General features: G+C 44.5%; 9 non-coding genes across 9 annotated transcripts; 3 read left to right on the top strand and 6 right to left on the bottom strand.

The window, feature by feature from the left end:
- Positions 1 to 3,225: 3,225 nt before the first annotated feature.
- On the bottom strand, positions 3,226 to 3,296 carry trnag-gcc (transfer RNA glycine (anticodon GCC)). Its single transcript has one exon. It is a non-coding gene; the product is annotated as a tRNA-Gly (tRNA).
- Positions 3,297 to 4,991: 1,695 nt separating this feature from the next.
- trnas-uga (transfer RNA serine (anticodon UGA)) lies at positions 4,992 to 5,073 on the bottom strand. Its single transcript has one exon. It is a non-coding gene; the product is annotated as a tRNA-Ser (tRNA).
- A 4,835-nt stretch (positions 5,074 to 9,908) lies between these two features.
- Positions 9,909 to 10,050, bottom strand: LOC138226796 (U4 spliceosomal RNA). The gene has a single exon (XR_011184700.1). It is a non-coding gene; the product is annotated as a U4 spliceosomal RNA (small nuclear RNA).
- Positions 10,051 to 11,220: 1,170 nt separating this feature from the next.
- LOC138226784 (U4 spliceosomal RNA) lies at positions 11,221 to 11,362 on the bottom strand. Its single transcript, XR_011184688.1, has one exon. It is a non-coding gene; the product is annotated as a U4 spliceosomal RNA (small nuclear RNA).
- Positions 11,363 to 11,589: 227 nt separating this feature from the next.
- LOC138226799 (U5 spliceosomal RNA) lies at positions 11,590 to 11,706 on the bottom strand. Its single transcript, XR_011184703.1, has one exon. It is a non-coding gene; the product is annotated as a U5 spliceosomal RNA (small nuclear RNA).
- Positions 11,707 to 12,652: 946 nt separating this feature from the next.
- On the top strand, positions 12,653 to 12,726 carry trnan-guu (transfer RNA asparagine (anticodon GUU)). The gene has a single exon. It is a non-coding gene; the product is annotated as a tRNA-Asn (tRNA).
- A 1,540-nt stretch (positions 12,727 to 14,266) lies between these two features.
- Positions 14,267 to 14,348, top strand: trnas-uga (transfer RNA serine (anticodon UGA)). The gene has a single exon. It is a non-coding gene; the product is annotated as a tRNA-Ser (tRNA).
- Positions 14,349 to 15,902: 1,554 nt separating this feature from the next.
- Positions 15,903 to 15,975, bottom strand: trnar-ucg (transfer RNA arginine (anticodon UCG)). The gene has a single exon. It is a non-coding gene; the product is annotated as a tRNA-Arg (tRNA).
- A 1,192-nt stretch (positions 15,976 to 17,167) lies between these two features.
- Positions 17,168 to 17,241, top strand: trnan-guu (transfer RNA asparagine (anticodon GUU)). Its single transcript has one exon. It is a non-coding gene; the product is annotated as a tRNA-Asn (tRNA).
- The last annotated feature ends 1,409 nt before the right edge of the window (positions 17,242 to 18,650 follow it).

Here is an 18,650-nt window from a genome sequence, read left to right as displayed (position 1 = left end):
GTTGAAAAGAATCTACCTGCATTCCAGCGGCCCTGAGCAAGAGGCCGCAGTCCAGGAGGAAGAGATGCCAGAGGCTGCTCTAGAAACTGAAACAGAAGCGGATAAGGAAGGGGAAGATGTGAGCTCTGAAGAACTCTATCAGCAGTAAGACTTTTTATTTTTCAGATGTATCTATTTTTTACTAAAATTCTAATTTGTCTTATAGGTCTAAAATGTTTAAACCGGTGTTTTATATCCTTACAGGCCCTGAGTAGTTAAAAAGTATCAGCAGGCCGGAAGAGAGTGGCCCAAGCTGGACTCTATAGAAAGCACTCCCTGGATGCTCCTCTCCTGATTGGATTCAAACAGTACCTTACCAAGGATCTGGGAGTGGCAAATTATTCTCAGGAGGTATTTATTTTTTAAAGGCATTTAAAATTAAGCAATGGTATCTTCATTGTAAATGTTTTTATTTCTTAGCTTAAAATTCACCCATGTGAAATGATGTCAGCCATAAACATCATGACTCTATATTTCCTACCTGAATCTATTCTACTTAAATTATTACATTATACACAATTTGAGTTCATTTTAAAAAGTAAAAGGTAATGAAAGGAATGCATTTTCATAAGAAAGATAATACCGATATGCATGTGATAATCTTCCTTATATCATGTAGTGCATCATTTGGACACTTTGTGGGCTTCAAATACAAAGAAAATCATGTTCTATGGTACAAGATAAATACAAAACTTAAGCTTTTATTTTAATTAGATTTGTTTATAAAGCATAAGCAATCATTTATTACATCGCTTCTTGAATTAAATCTTTTGACAAGAGGTAAGACTTCTGTTACATTTAAACCCATGTTTAGCTGTGTTTTTTAGATTTAACTGAACCAATTTCTGTGTGTGCTAATGTCCTTGAATTCTGACAACATCACACTAAATTACATGATATAAAACAGCTAATGTTTCTAGAGATAAAGTTTCTGAGATGCTTCTAATTACTTTTTATTACCAGGGACAGTTTAATTCACCTTGTACAGTACTGTAAGACCAAGATGCTTTTTTTAAAAGTTATTTAACATTTTATAGAACTTTGTCTACTATGGCAACATGATGTGCTTGGTGAAACTTGGAAAAATACTGCTTGGCCACTTATCTTAAGATAAAGATAGGATAAAGGTTTATCTTTTGCACCTACCTGACCCCCAGGGAAGGCCAATGCTTTCTAAGTTGATGGTTCCCTACAGTAGACTGTACTTTAATTTCAAAGGTAATGTATATTGACCCAAATCAGTTTTGGAATCCAATCTACTGACGAGATGGAGCACATCCTTTTTTCAGGATTTTAGCATCATACGTTTGGTATATTTAGTCCCTAATGCTGAAAGAAATGATCATAGAACATTTGGACACTTTGTGGGCTTGAAATACAAAGCAAATCATGTCCTATGGTACAAGATAAATACAAAACTTAAGCTTTTATTTTAATTAGATTTGTTTATAAAGCATAAGCAATCATTTATTACATTAATATATGTAAAAATAACATTTTAGCATCATACGTTTAGTATATTTAGTCCCTAATGCTGAAAGAAATGATCATAGAACATGACATCTAACCTTACCTGCGGTGTTTTTAATCCCTATTGCTCAATGCACGGTGAAAGCATTCCATACATGTGTCTGACAATGAGGAATAGGCCCCTGAGACAGTCATTTGCCTGTTTCACAAATGATCGTATTTTACTAGAGATTCTGTTTGGGATTCAGATGTGCATTCGGACAGCAATCCCTTTCAAGAAATGATACGTTCTGGATGAGGTCAAAGGTGCTGGAACACTGTATCTAGGATGTGTTTGCAGTGATTGTGTCTCCTGCTTCAACGCAGTGATATATAGATGTGCTCCTGTAATTTATTGGTACATGCCCAGGGCAGTAAGCAGTCTGAGGATTTATTTCCAGATGGCATAGAGCAGTGAAGCAGTGAAGTAGTGCAAAACACTGGATCATTATATTATTAGAATCTATTCTACTTAAATTATTACATTATACTCAATTTGAGTTCATTTTAAAAAGTAAAAGGTAATGAAAGGAATGCATTTTCATAAGAAAGATAATACCGATATGCATGTGATAATCTTCCTTATATCATGTAGTGCGTCATTTGGACACTTTGTGGGCTTGAAATACAAAGAAAATCATGTTCTATGGTACAAGATAAATACAAAACTTAAGCTTTTATTTTAATTAGATTTGTTTCTAAAGCATAAGCAATCATTTATTACATTAATATATGTGAAAATAACATTTTAGCATCATATGTTTAGTATATTTAGTCCCTAATGCCGAAAGAAATGATCATTTGTTTAACATGCACGGGTCTGTCTCAAAGGATGCAGTACTCCTGAAGGGTCTCAAACCCTACATTTCGGATGCCTAGCTGTATCCCTCACATGTGGCACCTCAGAATGACTTCTAACCTTACCTGTGGTGTATTCAGTCCCTATTGCTCAATGCACGGTGTACATACTGCATACATGTGTCTTGAGAATGAGGAATGGGCCCCTGAGACAGTCATTTGCCTGTTTCACAAACAGGGACCTGGACCTAGACCTGGCCCGTACAGGGCTCAAACCCGCGACCTTGGCGTTATTAGCACCACGCTCTAACCAACTGAGCTAACCAGCCTCACGACAGTGCTCCTCTCTGTGCTGCAAAAAATCAAACTCAGGGAATTTCTTTTGTCCTCCTTTGAATAGAAAGCCGTGTAATCAGTGTACGGGCTTTCTCGTGCAGTTTCATGGTTCTTGTAACCCAAATCCTACACTGGCCTGAAGTGCCCCCCCATTTCACAGCATTTTTCAGCTGATTTAAAATGTACCTAAAGGAGAAGCATTATTGAAGACCATCAATTACCAAGAGCTTTTGTCAAAGGTTTTGGTGGTCATTTTGAATGACCACAGAGCGCTGTGACCTCGGTTTTACATCTCATCCAAAAGACAGCGCCCTTTTACAACACAGCATCTCCGTCACTATACTGGGGCATTGGGACCCGCACAGACCTCAGGGTGAGCGCCCCCCCGCCGGCACCATTAACACCGCTTCCAGCTGGAAGCTTTGTTTTTCCCTGTAGCTCATCCAGGTACTGACCTGGCTCACACCTGCTTAGCTTCAGTGGGTTTTCAGTTGCGAGTTGCAAGGGGATGCAAGTGATGGAGCCGCTCGCTGCAAAAGCCACTGCATTGGCCGGGAATCGAACCCGAGCCTCCCGCGTGGCAGGCGAGAATTCTACCACTGAACCACCAATGCTCAGTGCCTGGGCCTTCAAAAAAGACGCTTTTTTGGTGCTCTGTGCAAAACGCGTCGACATCTGCTTCCAGCTGCAAAATGCCATTTGCGGACGCTGAAGAACTTATTTCTAAGGCAGCGGGTACAAGCGATTGGGCGTTTTAAAACCACCAGGAACAGCAAAGAGGCGCGCTTCTTTGCTTGAGCCGAAACACACCGACTGAAAGTGGACAACGTAGTCGGCAGGATTGGAACCTGTGCGGGGAGACCCCAATGGATTTCTAGTCCATTGCCTTAACCACTCAGCCACGACTACAGCAAGCCCCACTGCCGCTGCGTTCTTGCTACAATCTTACCTGGATCGCGAGGCGCCGGCGGAAGCCTATTTCAAAGTCGTTCTCCGTTTCAAAAAAACATTTCCAAAATACAAGCCTTGCAGACAGACACGCCTCAGAGGACTTAAGGGTGGCTTCATGTCGGAATGATAAAGTCTCCCCGTCCGGACATGAAAATGCCACTTTGTTACACACAAAAAAAGAATCAACAACAGAGAAATGCCCACAAGCATTTGAAAAGCCGCACCACGTCGCACTTGAAATAGCTCTTACATTAGTGGTAGACACAGGAATCGCCTTTTTATTTACGCTCTTACCAACGCGATGGAAAGCAAAACAAAGCAAAGCAGAGCAAAACAAAACGAACAAACGAAAACCCTCACGTCCTGCACTTGCATATAACCCCGTTACGTGCCCAAGCGGTATTGTACGTCATCCTAGCACTGCACCCCGGGTCGTACGGTATATGGGAACGAGCACACGCCACGAATCGTCTCGAATCACTCCCTACAGCTGTAAGGCGCCTTGAAGCGTGCACCCCCAACATTCTTCTTTGCGCATCTGTGAAAGGTAAACTCTTGAGCAAACTCTGAACCAGCTCTAAGGAAACTAATCCGATTAGACGTTACTTTGACTCATCTTCTTACGCTCAGTTCCGGATTGCTCAAACTCCAGCTAGGGTTAGGGTTAGCATTCCCACGCTACTTAGACACTTTGTTTACGCTCAGTGCTGGATTTTGGGAACTTCAGGACGAGTGGGAATTTTCTCCTATCTGTCCATTCTGTTTTGTTTTGGAGACTCTTGGCTGCCTATGTTGTTCAGTGCACCGTGAAGGAAACATTTTCCAAAACTGTGTCAGCTCAAAAGTTGTAAGAAAACCTCTCCAGGTGCTTTAACTCTCTTCATTTTTGTCATTTAATGTGACACTCGATGTATAACTGGAGCCTCACATATGCAAATGGTGAGGCTCCAGTTCGACACCCAGTTCCACACCACTTTACAGTATATGACAAAAGCATGGCAGACTGTGCCGGACCAGCTGGTAAGTTCCGCTTATTTTGACCATATTAAACATTGGAAATCTTCCCACTTGCATTTGTGACACTTGATTTTGGCTCCACCTAAGACACTCTTAAATCTTCAAACACTTTTCTCTTCTCCCGCAACACACTTGTCTGTCGGCACTATGTGGCAGCGTTGCATGACAACCCATCTCACCACGGAAAGAAACCTAACAGCTTTGGTAAGAGAGTAGAATTACCTGAAGAACTGCTTTCCATGGAAGCAGGACCAAGCGATGTAGCATTTTTATAGTACCAGGAAAGGAGAAGCGGCACTTCGCCTTTGCCGCACAGGCACAAGGTGACGTGCGGCAGACGCCGTAGTCGGCAGGATTCGAACCTGAGCGGGGAGTCCCCAATGGATTTCAAATCCATCGCCTTAACTACTCGGCCACGACTACAGCGAGCTCGCCGCCGCCGCATTCCTCCTATAATCTAACACGGAGTGCGAGGTGGCTGCGGAAACCTTTTTAAAGTCGCTCTCTGTTAAAAAAAAAACCTTTCACAAGATACATGCCGGCAGACAGACACGCCTCAGAGGGTTTAAGGCTGGCTTCACGTTCAAATGATAAAGTCTCCCCGTCCGGATGTCAAAATGCAACTTTGGCAGACAGAAAAAACATCAACAAACCACAAATGTGGACAAGGATTTTACAAGCTGCACCACACTGCACTTTCAAAAGCATTTACATTCGTGTTAGACGCAGGAATTGTCTTTGTTTTGCGCGCTTACGAACGCCATAGAAAACGAAACAAAACAAAAGCCCTCAGCTCCTGTACTTGATTATAACGCCGTTACGTGTCGAAGCAGGAATTTACGTCATCTTACCACTGCAACATGGGGAATAGAGGGAAATGAACACACGCTACGAATTGTCTCAATCACTCCCTAGAGTCGTAAGGCACATTGAAGGGTGCACCCCCATCATTAATCGTTGGGCCTCTGTAAAAGGAAAGCTGTTGAGCAGTCTTTGAAACAGCTCGGATGAAACACTTGATTGCTTCCATGTGCATCTGGAGCCCACTTCTTATTTTCACTTCACGCCGCCCAAAGCATTTCTAAAACAGGAGATTCGCGTTTGGGAATGCGCCCTGCCCTACAAATAAAACAGGTCTACGGGTCTGAAACCTGCTCCACGGAAAACAGTTCTGTTGCGCTTTTGATCAAAGGGAGATTCTCTGTTCTTACTTTTTGATTACATAACACCCAAAGGGGCTTCTTTGGAGCTGGATTCCAACCAGCATCCTAAAGTTTCTTGGCGGTATCCTTTACAGTCCTCTGTTCGGTCGACAAGGAACAGAAGGGGGCAGCTTTCCTCACACATACAGTGCAATGTACTGTAGTGTTCCCCTTCATTGAATTCGCAGTTCTGCATCAGACCTCTAACTCGTTTCCTTAGCTTGGATTTAAGCCACGAAGCAGGCTTCTACTGTATAAACGTCTAGAGGAATCACAAACTATTTGAGAGGCCATCATCCCAGGGGGAACTGACAAAGTCTATCCCTAAACACCTAGCGCAGTCTCTCGAGAGACTGTCAAAAATCGCTTTCTCCGTTTGTGCTGCAAGTAAGTGAAAACGCGGTCTCAACCCAGAGCCACTTGGCAGCAGTGGCACGTAAATACTGTTACTGCCACTGCTCGATACCGACGTTAGCCTACTATACCATGTTCAGCCACCGCTAGAAAATGTAAGGCTCTAGTACTGGAGCAAACAAAAGGAGGGCCAACGTCGAACGGGCACACATGTCAGACATGGAAACCGACAAGAGTGGGATTTGAACTCATACATGCAGAGCACAATGGATTAACAAGCCATCGCCTTAACCACTCAGCCACCTCGTGAACAGAACTGGGCTGTCCAGAAATGGGTTGGCGCGCTCCAGATGATCTTTTTCTTTTTTTTCCCTCGTACTCGAGGGTCCTTTTCCTGTTCCACATGCGATTTCAACATTTTCCTTGGGAGATGTCAAGCCAGCAAGCCACTGCTGTGGTTCAGTGGCCAGTGTGGAGTTCAGTGGCCCTGTTGTACACAGAAAGCACATTGAGCTCCTTGGACATGAAAAGTTCCAGATAAAAGCCATTTGTCATCCTTTCTCTTGGTGTCGATGTTGCTATTGTATGTAAAGGTGGCAACTTGCTCAGCGAGCAGGCGGAGCACACACCGAATGCAGATGTGTCTGAGTGGCGTGTCCAAGTGGCTGCAAAAGGACAATACTCCCGGGGTGCCGTGGCTTAGTTGGTTAAAGCGCTTGTCTCTTAAACAGGAGATCCTGGGTCCGAATCCCAGTGGTGCATTCTTTGTTCTGTCTTCTCGAACAGAACTGGTCCTTACAGACAACCGCCTACGTCTAGACTTAATTAAATGCAAGTATTCATTTCCTGTCTTGAATGACTTGTTTTTCTTAAAATGGATGCAACTTGCAAAACATGAAATACAAACCTCGCTAATCAGCGCTCGCGGCTGGCAAAAAAAAAAGAAGTCAGCAATGTTTTTTTCTTTAACCTTAAGCCTGCTAATGGAGAAGAAACTAGTCGCCACATCACATACATCCGTTTCAACGATAAGAAGGTAACAACTATCCTCACTCCAGAGTAAATCTCACGTTGAGGGCATATTTTTTTCCACTTTACCATGAGTCGGGCTCAGCTGCAGAGAGGCGAGAGCAGAGCAATGAGGTCAGGGGGACAGGGGAGTCACACGCTGGCAGTTTGAACACGCGGAAGATCACTGAGGGATCCACAGTATGTGGACCCTCCGTGCGCCATCATTCCACACTCCAGACTCTGAATCCTGCCATCCGAGTTAAGATCTCGGCGGAACCTGAGGCGCAGTTCTTTCTTAAAACGTAATCTGGTGAGCATTTCTAGAATCGTACTTGTATAGATGCAGCCTTTAATGTGTTGCTAGGTTAAAATTTATGACTTCTTGAACTTCAGTAGGCAACTGCCCTCTTGATTTCGGATTTAATTTCTTTATTACAGGGGCGCTTTCATGATGACAGAGTCATGTTCAGGTACTTTGCTTGATGGAGGAAGCTCATTTCGGACTCTGTGATCTGCTCACCTGGAAAGGTCTGCTGTACTACTACAAGAGAGAAGTAGAGTCTGGAGGAAGGGACAATTTTATGATGCTTTGGAAGGTAATGTTTTTTTTTTCTTTGAAATCGAAATGAATCAGAATATCAGTGCAAAAGACAAACTCTTGGTTTGGTTTAAAGAGATATGGTTTTAAAACAGACAAAATGTAGAAAACAGGTGTTTCTCACTTTTGGAAAAGAATGGACCGGGGATAATATTTTACTAGTTGCAGTGCTAAGCTCACTGGGTTACAGTCCTGCAGTGTCACACCAGGGCCAGTGGTGCAATGGATAATGTGTCTGACGATGGATTAGGAGTTTGGAGGTTCGACTCCTGCCTGGCGCTGGTTGTTTTTAAACGCATCAGGCTACTCCCTTAGTAGCCTGTGCTACTTACTGCATTGTAATCGTACCCAGTAAGAGATTTCCTTCATGTAAATGAACTGCACCTGACAGCTTTAGAAAAACACCTGGGCTCAGTACGGTGCTGAGAGCTCAAGTTGTGTATAATGTAATAATTTAGGTAGAATAGATTCTAATAATATAATGATCCAGTGTGCTGCACTACTTCACTGTTTCACTGCTCTATGCCTTCTGGAAATAAATCCTCAGACTACTTACTGCCCTGGGCATGTACCAATAAATTACAGGAGCACATCTATATATCACTGCGTTGAAGCAGGAGACACAATCACTGCAAACACATCCTAAATACAGTGTTCCAGCACCTTTGACCTCATCCAGAACGTATCATTTCTTGAAAGGAATTGCTGTCCGAATGCACATCTGAATCCCAAACAGAATCTCTAGTAAAATCCGATCATTTGTGAAACAGGTAAATGTCTCAGGGGCCCATTCCTCATTCTCAAGACACATGTATGCAGTACGTACACCATGCATTGAGCAATAGGGATTAAAGACACCACAGGTAAGGTTAGAAGACATTCTGACTATATTCTAAAATATTGGACTCATATTCTTATGATGGCAGACATGAGTCTGTGTTTAAAACCGGGGTTAATGGACATTATATGACTGTCAATTCTGTTTTGTTTTGGAGACTCTTGGCTGCCTATGTGGTACAGTGCAGCGTGAAGAAAACATTTTCCAAAACTGTGTCAGCTCAAAAGTTGTAAGAAAACCTTTCCAGCTGCTTTAACTCTCTTCATTTTTGTCATTTAATTGTCTGTCGGCACTATGTGGCAGCGTTGCATGACAACCCATCTCACCACGGAAAGGAACCTAACAGCTTTTGTAAGAGAGGAGAAAACGACCTGGCCTGTATGGAGATCGAACCCACGACCTTGGCGGTATTAGCACCACGCTCTAACCAACTGAGCTAACCAGCCTCACGACAGCAATCCTCTCTGTGCTGCAAAAAATCGAACTCAGGGAATTTCTTTTGCCCTCCTTTGAATAGAAAGCCGTGTAATTCAGTGTACGGGCTTTCTCGTGCAGTTTCATGGTTCTTGTAACCCAAATCCTACACTGGCGTGAAGTGACCCCCCATTTCACAGCATTTTTCAGCTGATTTAAAATGTACCTAAAGGAGAAGCATTATTGAAGACCATCAATTACCAAGAGCTTTTGTCAAAGGTTTTGGTGGTCATTTTTAATGACCACAGAGCGCTGTGACCTCGTTTTTACATCTCATCCAAGAGACAGCGCCCTTTTACAACACAGCGTCTCCGTCACTATGCTGGGGCATTGGGACCCGCACAGACCTCAGGTTGAGCGCCCCCCCACCGGCACCATTAACACCGCTTCCAGCTGGAAACTTTGTTTTTCCCTGTAGCTCACCTTCATCCGGGTACTGACCTGGCTAACAAATGCTTTGCTTCAGTGGGTTTTCAGTTGCGAGTTGCAAGGGGATGCAAGTGATGGAGCCGCTCGCTGCAAAAGCCACTGCTTTGGCTGGGAATCGAACCAGAGCCTCCCACGTGGGAAGTGAGAATTCTACCACTGAACCACCAATGCTCAGTACCGAGGCCTTCAAAAAAGACGCTTTTTTGGTGCTCTGTTAAAAAAGCGTCGACATTACCTCTTTCAAAAGGCTTCACTTTCCTAGTCACATTCCAAGGCTCATTGAACCCGGGCTGTTTCCTCCAGCGGTATAGTATTGCAGTTAGACAGCACGATGCCTGCAAGACTATGTCACGCTCTGACGAGACTGTCAAAAATTGCTTTCGCCGATTGTATTGCAAACCGGCGGAAGCGGGGTATTGGGAAAAGTTTTCAACTAGCAATAATCGCGCCTCGGCTAAACCTCACAGGCTACGATACTGCCAATGCGCAAATCTGACGGTTGCCAGGCAACCGCGGGGATCCTATGGAAATCGTTATCAATCGTCTCATGGCATGTCGTTGCTGTAACGCTTCATATTTGTCGTCTTCTTCTTCTAGCTTGAGGTTTTGAAGAATTTCATGACAGACAAGGGCTCCGTCGGGAACAAAGGGCGTTGTGAGAAAACCGTTGCTTATTTTCAGCAGCAGAAATACAACCCTTTAAATACAAGATGACAGAACAATGACGAAGGGCATGCCGGGAGGAACTCATGCACTACAGAGGAAAGGGGGCGGGCACGTACAGTTCACATTCAAGCCACAAGTACTCTTCTCGGATGTTGCACAAACAAATCCTAACGTCCTGAAAGCATTGCAGCATGTTTGTGTCCCACTTCCCGTGGCTGCAGGACGACTGACACGAACGGACAAACACAATCTGTGGCGTTTAGTGTGACATAGTCTTGCAGGCATCGTGCTGTCTCACTGCAATACTATACCGCTGGAGGAAACAGCCCGGGTTCGATGAGCCTTGGAATGTGACTAGGAAAGTGAAGCCTTTTGAAAGAGGTAAAGCACTGCACAACGGAACTGAGGGAGAATCTTACAATGATTTCGAATGAATTCTGTATGCGTTAAAAGACAGCTATACACAGAAAACATGCAGGACACTGCTCATGATGTTTCCCGAGCCGAAACACAGTGCGTTTTTCCAAGCCATCTGACAAAGCCCGCCCACTGAAAACTGCAGTAGATCGTGTAAAGACGTTCAACTTTGTAACTACTGCACGCACAGGAAGCAGAATAAATTCCTCTTTTCAAACTGTCAAAGGTTTGCTTTGCGAACGCTGCAGGGCATCGCACAATCTCTTTTGAACGGGGACAAACGATTTCTTATGGGGCGCAGTAAGTACAGACGTTTAAAAAGCTCCACTCATGCCGACGATGCAGCATGAAGAAGCGCAACCTAACGTTTGACAGACAAAAGCCGGGCGCCGCTACGAGCAATATGAAATCAAACTGACAGCACACGGCGTTTCGCGCTGACTCAAAAGTGATCTCGACAGACGCTGTTCTCTGCATAACGCTGAAAGAGCTAAAGAGCGTTTCTGTTGAGACGTAACAAGCTTGTTTCTTTCTACCATGATGTTACCATGACAAAATCTGTCTTTAAACACCTTGCTCAGTCTCTGACGAGACTGTCAAAAATTGCTTTCGCCGATTGTATTGCAAACCGGCGGAAGCGGGGTATTGGGAAAAGTTTTCAACTAGCAATAATCGCGCCTCGGCTAAACCTCACAGGCTACGATACTGCCACTGCGCAAAGCTGACGGTTGCCAGGCAACCGCGGGGATCCTATGGAAATCGTTATCAATCGTCTCATGGCATGTCGTTGCTGTAACGCTTCATATTTCACAGCATATTCCCGCCCCCCAAAGAAAAGAGCGCCAATCAGAGAGGCGGAGACCGAGGACTCGCAGAGCAGACGGCCACAGTCGCCGTAATAAGAGCGATTGTGAGCGGTTTTAGTTTCTCTCTTTGACCAGCCCAGCTGCGCCCCACCCGAAGGCAGGGAAGCACAAAAATTGTATGGAACTCATTCATGTTCCTCTCCATGGAAATCTTTAGTAAAAGGCAAAAGATTTGTACGAGATGAAGAGAAACCAGAGTGCGTGGCTGGACAGCTGCAGGAGCCCAGGCCGCCTTCAAGGCCTCTGCCCTGCCGGTCGTGGTTGGCAATGCACCTGGCCTTACAAACGAGCCAGTGGGGCCCGTTCAGCTCTGGGCTCATCGCCTGCGGCTCTCGGCTTACCTGGCAGGGGAGATACCTTGATCAGCCTGTAGTTAGAGTAGTTGGATTGTTTTCTTGTTTTGTGGAAGCAGTGTTTGTTTTGCAGTTTGAGATGGCAACCTTTGGATCCCGCAAGAATGCTGTACGTTTTGAGCTTTTGGATGACCTCTTCATGGATCGTATGCAGTTCAGCAGAAAAGTGTTACAGAAGGAACGTGGCTTTGAACCTCGGCACTTGGATTTCATCTTCGCTCTCCCAGGTCAGAAAGCATTTGAGGTTGTTTTTGCTACCTATTCTCTGTTTGAACAATGTGTGGATGTGTTTGAGGCAAAAAGAGGGAAAGTTCCTGCCCTTGAGAAGATCAACTTGCAGCCTCTGACACAGAGAGAGAGGAAAACGGTGCATGTTGTTATGTTCTCGGAACTGGCAAAGACGGAGGACATTCACACCTGGCTTAAGCAGTACTGCACCGTCCACCATGGAACTGAGGTTAGAGATGTTGACGGTATAAAAACAGGAGCAAGGAAATTCGAGGTTCGCTTGCTACCGGACAATGTAAATGGAGGCTTAAGGCACCTGCCCTCTACAATCCGGCTGGGCGCCTGCAATGGCTATGTTTTTTATGTGGGACAACCAAAGGTGTGTCGGCGCTGTGGTGTTGTGGGACACCTGGCATCGTCCATACATTTCAAAATCCATACAGCTTGTGAAAGATGAAATCCATTTCTTGGTTGTCAGTGGAAAAAGATTGCCGGCTGCAAGAAGCGCAAGTGATTGTTTTCTTTGACCATAAACCTGCAAATGTAGGGAGCACAAGTGTCTGTCAGTCTCTGTGGCGCAATCGGTTAGCGCGTTCGGCTGTTAACCGAAAGGTTGGTGGTTCAAGCCCACCCAGGGACGCATGTCTCAGTTTTTCCAATGTAAACATCATCACCGCTAAAGAAGATGGCGCAGAAGGCTCCACAGTCGAAACGTTGTGCTTCTTTTCTTCTCTTTTCAGCATGGAGTAAACCTTTGCTTGATCCTTTGCAGCCTACGCATGCTGACACAGCTACCTTTCTCTTAACGCGCCTCAATCATTATTCACCAAAACCATCAGCAGAATGTGTCGCCTTTGTGGTGATGTCACTCCTCTGCTTCACAAATGTCCTTAGTGACGGACCATTTCTTTCTGCCATTTTTCCGGAGCGGTTATTGATTGCTCCATCATTTCCCTCATACTTTCCATCCCTAGATTGAAAAAAAAAAAAACAGAAACAGGCTGACAGGACGACAATCAAATTGCAAAAACTCATCAAAGCACTCGATAGAGTATTTGAATCCACAAGTAGCTACGAGCAACTTTGTCCTGGCTTGCATGAAAGTCGGAAAATGTCAAAAAGAAAAAGATGGTGGCTTTTTCATATCTGTTCTTTTATTTTTAGTTCGTTGGCTCTTCTGTCCATTGTCCTCCTGCCTGGCTCTTGACCTGTGACTGTCTGAACGCACACATTAGACTTTCAGGCGGGGGATTTGTCCTGAGCCTCTGTGAAAGACCCACCCACCCCCATAAATAACTGCTCTAGAAACACATGAATGCAAAACTAAACCACAGCTTAAAGAGGAGCTCCAACTCAGTGCCATACTAATGTAAACGAAGTAATACTAAGACATGTTCTTATGGATTTGTCTTACCTTGAGATATGTAATTGGATTTCAGGATTAACTTCCTCATTCAATGTACTGGTGATTCTTTGCCTGGTCAGTACCTGGGTGGGAGACCTCCAGCGAACAATTAAGCTTGCTGCTGGAAGTGGTGTTAAGAGACTCTTAGGATCTTCCAGAGGTGTCTGTCCAATAGCACTAGTTGCCTTAGAGCTGGCTCAAACATTGCTCAAGAGTCTACCTTTCACAGATGCGCAAAGATGAATGATGGGGGTGCACGCTTCAAGGAGCCTTCCAACTGTAGGGACCGATTAGAGACGATCCGTAGCATGTGTTCGTTTCCATATACGCCCCGTGTCTCAACGGTAGGACAGAGTCAAATACTGCCTCGACACGTAACAGCGTTATATTAAACCGCAGGACTTGAGGGCTGTTTTGTTTGAATGTTCAAGGCATTGGTAAGAGCGTAGGTCAAGGGCCATTGGTGCATCTCCTGTAACTGGAGTAAAAATGCTATTCAAAGTGCAGTGACTAAAATCGTCGTCCACATGTCTCCGTTGTTGATTGCTTTCTGTCTAAGAACGTTCTGTTTTCATGTCCGAACGGGGAGACTTTATCATTCCAACTTGAAGCCACCCTTAAGTCCTCTGAGGTGTGTGTGTGTGTGTGCTTGCACGTATGGCGTAAAAGGTTTCTTAAACGGAGAGCGAACTTGAAAAAAGTTGCCTCCACTGCCGCCGCCGCCTCGCACTCCCTGTTCGATTGTAGCAAGAAGGCAGCGGCCGCAGTGCTCGCTGTAGTCGTGGCCGAGTGGTTGAGGTGACAGACTTGAAATCTGTTGGGGTCTCCCCGCGCAGGTTCAAATCCTGCCGACTACGGCGTCCTTTGCATTTGGTTGCGTGCGTGCGTGTAAAAGGACCAGCGCCGTTTAGTTTTCGCTGGGACCTTTAACACTCTAAATCGCCTGGACCCGCAGCCTGTGAAATCGATTCTTCAGCACCCACGATGGACGCTTTGCCGCTGGACACAGATAACGATGCTTTTCTGCAACGAGCTTTCCAGCTGAATTTTCTCAGCAGCTCCGTACTGAACCTGTTCTCCATTGCAACATAGCGGAGGGTCGTCACGTCTATAGCAAGGCTGTGTAGGACCGCATACGCCACAGTGACTTGTACACAGACCACATGACAGGCAAGCAAAATACACTTTTAAAATTCCAAAGACTCACAAGGTCAGAGAAACAGCGATGACCTGAACAGATCTGTTACAGAAGTCTAGGTTGACCTTTTTAGAGCTGTAATTGCATTTTTGTTTAATAGAAGATCAAATCTACTCGCATGTACCAGCACATTACAGTTTATTGATGTTAATTCTGTTTAAGTAATAAGATTGCTAACGATGTTGGACTTTAGCCGGTGTTTTTTAGAACAAATTGCTTACACTTCTGTAAGGAATACCCAGTACGTGCCTTTGTCAGTCATTGCTCACCATACCTGTAACTTTCTTATCTAACTCACTTCCTCAAATGGTGAAGGTCCACAAACATAAATGAAAAAAAAACCCTTGTTGTAGATGAGGTGCACAAAAAAGCAGCCCCTGATAGTGTATAACACATTTATACTATTGCAGAGACACATGTAACATATATATACTGTATATATATATGAAACAGAAATAGAAACAGAAACAGGAATCGCTTACTCACCTGGAGAATCTCTGTAGGAATATCTAGCATTTATCAATGGAAATAAAAGCTGCTTTAATACAGTGCATGTTCAAACTCAAACCCTCAGCTGCTGTTCTTGTTTGTTTTGGGACAAATTGCAACTGAGCATCGCATGAGCCGTTACGTACCCTTATCTGTTAGGGAATTTCAAGGGAGGAGTTAGGTCAGAATGGGTAGGCTGCAAAACAACAAGTAAAGATTTATTCCAAGATGAAACGTTGTGGCGGTTTTCTTATCTTTTCAGCATGGACTAAACTTTTACGTGTTCCTTATATGCTATATATGTATATATTAGCACCAATGTCGTTCTTAAAAACTAACATGAAATTGTCAGGGACATTCAGCTATATACAAAGACGAGACAGACAAAGTAATAATTCTGTATTAACGTGGCCTACATATTGACGCAATGGTCGAACTAACTGACATGTTCTGATTCAGATCCCCTGCAGTTCATGCCAATTAGAACAATAGCAATGCTGAGTCCTCCCCACCCTACTGAGCACAAATTCAGCTGCTCTCCAGTTCTGTTCTGCATGTTTTTTCATTGCATTTGAGCTCGGAGCTGGAGATGATCTCCATACAGTTCTGTGTTCACCAGCCCGCACTTGCGTGCTAATTTACGGGTTGTGGCAAATGCTTTTCTATAGTTCACATACATGACGCCAACCTGTTACCGAGGAACCTGAGAGGTTTAAAAGCCTCACGAGCCAGGCAGGACTCGAACCTACAATCTTCTGATCCGAAGTCAGACGCGTTATCCATTACGCCACTGGCCCATAGAACATGCACTTGCACTCCACCACAGAGAGCTCTACACTGCTACTAGTAGTACACTTCCCCATCTAAATTTTCACAGCAAGAAACTTGTGTTTCCTACTATTTTTATCAGGTTTAAAATATCATCTCCTTAAAACAGAAAAAGTGTTGATGTGTCGTGCTGAAATTCCGATTGATTTTGAATTCAAAGAAAAAGGTTTTCTTCCAAAACACCATGAAATTGTCACATCTTGCAGACAATAGGTGTATTCCATGTTGAAAAGAGAAGAAAGAAAACCATGGAGCCTTTTACAGGTGTGAGGCTTCTTCAGGTGTGAGAAGACCTCACAGTCGAAACGCTGTGTTTCCGTTCTTCTCTTTTCAGCATGCAATAAACCTAGTACTTGTTCCTTTTCAGCCGAGGCATGCTGACGTAGCTACCCAGCTGAACATCTTGCAGACTCTACAGTACTTCTCTCCTGTAGAAGTAAAGCAGGGCTTGCTGGGTGAGCTTTTGCTCCAGTAAATTAGGTCACGTGTCATGTTAAATCACTTCTTCTAAACACAACATTTGCTGGTGCTAGCTTTCCCCATGAAAAGAGACATTTCCCTTACAGTACATGACATATCGTTTTTATTCTATCAATAAGTATAGAAATTAAACAAAAGAAAAAATGGTGTCACCAAAGAATGCACAGCTCTGTCGCCTTGGGGAGGTGTCAAGGGCATTGAGCTCCTTGGACATGAAAAGTGCCCGATAAATGCCATTTCTCATCATTTCTCTTGGCGTCAGTTCTGCTATTAAATGGGACGGAGGCAACGGGCTCAGAGAGCAGGTTAAGTGCACACCGAACGCAGATGTGTCCAAGTGTCTGTAAAAGCGCGGTGCTCTGCTGGCGCTGTTCCCTAGTGGCTTAAAGTGCCCGCCTAGTAAGCAGGCGATCCTGGGTCTGAATACCAGCGGTGCCTCTCTCCGTGTCTTGTTGTGCCGAATGTATCATTTCAGACAAACATGTACAGCTTGGTTCAGTTTAATGCAAGAATTCATTTCCTTTCTGGAATAACTTGTTTTTGAAGAAATCCATACAGCTTGTGAAAGATGAAATCCATTTCTTGGTTGTCAGTGGAAAAAGATTGCCGGCTGCAAGAAGCGCAAGTGATTGTTTTCTTTGACCATAAACCTGCAAATGTAGGGAGCACAAGCGGCTGTCAGTCTCTGTGGCGCAATCGGTTAGCGCGTTCGGCTGTTAACCGAAAGGTTGGTGGTTCAAGCCCACCCAGGGACGCATGTCTCCGTTTTTCCAATGTAAACATCATCACCGCTAAAGAAGATGGCGCAGAAGGCTCCACAGTCGAAACGTTGTGCTTCTTTTCTTCTCTTTTCAGCATGGAGTAAACCTTTGCTTGATCCTTTGCAGCCTACGCATGCTGACACAGCTACCTTTCTCTTAACGCGCCTCAATCATTATTCACCAAAACCATCAGCAGAATGTGTCGCCTTTGTGGTGATGTCACTCCTCTGCTTCACAAATGTCCTTAGTGACGGACCATTTCTTTCTGCCATTTTTCCGGAGCGGTTATTGATTGCTCCATCATTTCCCTCATACTTTCCATCCCTAGATTGAAAAAAAAAAAAAAAACAGAAACAGGCTGACAGGACGACAATCAAATTGCAAAAACTCATCAAAGCACTCGATAGAGTATTTGAATCCACAAGTAGCTACGAGCAACTTTGTCCTGGCTTGCATAAAAGTCGGAAAATGTCAAAAAGAAAAAGATGGTGGCTTTTTCATATCTGTTCTTTTATTTTTAGTTCGTTGGCTCTTCTGTCCATTGTCCTCCTGCCTGGCTCTTGACCTGTGACTGTCTGAACGCACACATTAGACTTTCAGGCGGGGGATTTGTCCTGAGCCTCTGTGAAAGACCCACCCACCCCCATAAATAACTGCTCTAGAAACACATGAATGCAAAACTAAACCACAGCTTAAAGAGGAGCTTGTCATGACCGCCAGGCAGTTAAGACCAACTCTTAAGCAATCTAAACAGCACCAGCAGCGGGTGATTATTAACAAACGCCGCCGCACGAGTTAACCCACCTGCACACACTCCACCGTGCGGTACGCAGTGCTATTTTTACCATCTTTACCTGCTTCCCGCTGGTATTGAGTCTACTCCTTGAGAGCTCTACCTGGCGTTTTTTCCATTACCTCGTTTATTCTGGATATTGGACTCCCCTTCTGCCTTTTCGACTTTGGACCTCGCCTCTCACCTCGGACTGTTTGCCACCAGTGTTCTCCCTGGATTACGACTTACCTTACGCCTCTTGACCACGAAACAAAGCAAAGCAGAGCAAAACAAAATGAACAAACGAAAACCCTCACGTCCCGCACTTGCATATAACGCCGTTACGTGCCCAAACGGTATTGTACGTCATCCTAGCACTGCACCCCGGGGCGTACGGTATATGGGAACTAGCACACACCACGAATCGTCTCGAATCACTCCCTACAGCTGTAAGGCACCTTGAAGCATGCACCCCCAACATTCTTCTTTGCGCATTTGTGAAAGGTAAACTCTTGAGCAAACTCTGAACCAGCTCTAAGGAAACTAATCTGATTAGACGTTACTTTGACTCATCTTTTAAGGGACCCTTGTTAATTGGAGAAATCAATGATTTCGAATGAATTCTGTATGC

This window comes from Lepisosteus oculatus, unplaced genomic scaffold (assembly GCF_040954835.1).
Source record: "Lepisosteus oculatus isolate fLepOcu1 unplaced genomic scaffold, fLepOcu1.hap2 HAP2_SCAFFOLD_172, whole genome shotgun sequence".
Lineage (NCBI taxonomy): Eukaryota > Metazoa > Chordata > Actinopteri > Semionotiformes > Lepisosteidae > Lepisosteus > Lepisosteus oculatus.
Note: the sequence above shows the minus strand (reverse complement) of the source record. Positions and strands in the feature narration are given on the sequence as shown.